This window comes from Ciona intestinalis, unplaced genomic scaffold, assembly GCF_000224145.3.
Source record: "Ciona intestinalis unplaced genomic scaffold, KH HT000656.1, whole genome shotgun sequence".
NCBI lineage: Eukaryota > Metazoa > Chordata > Ascidiacea > Phlebobranchia > Cionidae > Ciona > Ciona intestinalis.
Genome location: NW_004190977.1, coordinates 3,349 through 4,366, shown reverse-complemented (window position 1 = coordinate 4,366; position 1,018 = coordinate 3,349).

Genomic DNA, 1,018 nt, shown 5'->3' with positions numbered 1-1,018 from the left:
TTGCANGGTAAGGTCTCGGATGAATCTATGGTCACCCAATCATTGAATTCCTCGGTTAAATATTTGAACATCTACAGCTTTTTGTAGATTAAATGTCTCCATGACTTTATCATAAAAATCATCTTGATCACAAACAACAAGTTTCTTGGTATTTGTAGGTAGGAATGTGACATGGTATTTGCAGGACATTTTAAATGTATATATATATATATATCATTCATATCTAAATAGAATTTTTTTAGTTTAGTAAGTGACAATGCCATCACTGTGTCTGTAAGTGACTATTAACAACAAATCGTAAAAAAATCTACTTTCACAAATGCAGCGGCAGATAATATGGGGACGTTTGTCCCCTAAATAAAAAAGTTAGTTTACCATTTCAGATTTATATCAAATGTTTAATTCTGGGATTTAAAAAAAGTGTTACATAACATAACAAGTGGAAATCATTTTCAAATGAACTATTAATTATTATGTAGCAACACTGGGCTTCACGAAACTCGTGTTTTTTGTGCGGTGCCTACAAACAGTGGCGAACCAGCACGTTCAAAAGGGGACTGTCCTATAGATATTTACGTCCATTCAACGTTCGTCTCTGACACGTTACAATAATCGCTTTATTGATTGTGTACACTAATAGCTACTCTACTTTATGCCGTAAATTAAAACTAAAATTACATTATTAAAAAGCTGTTCTTTATTTTCTAAACCAGCCAAGAACGTAAAAATGTGACGCTCATACACGATGTTTTGATCTCGTGGTTGGCTATAGGCAGTGGGCACAGTTTGCACGAATCGTTCCGTCCTTTTAGCTATTGACCGTGTTCGGTTAAAATAGAGCGCAAATTCGTTGTAATTTTCAAAAAAATTAAGTTTGTCTGCCGCTGCACAAACGATAACTTAAACGAATATACAAATTTCCACTTATTTTGTACATATCTAAAGGATGTAGTATTGCCTGAGAACCTGGTTTTAAAAAAATGGTTTCTTCTGTTTCTTGAACAGAGAAACAACGTAA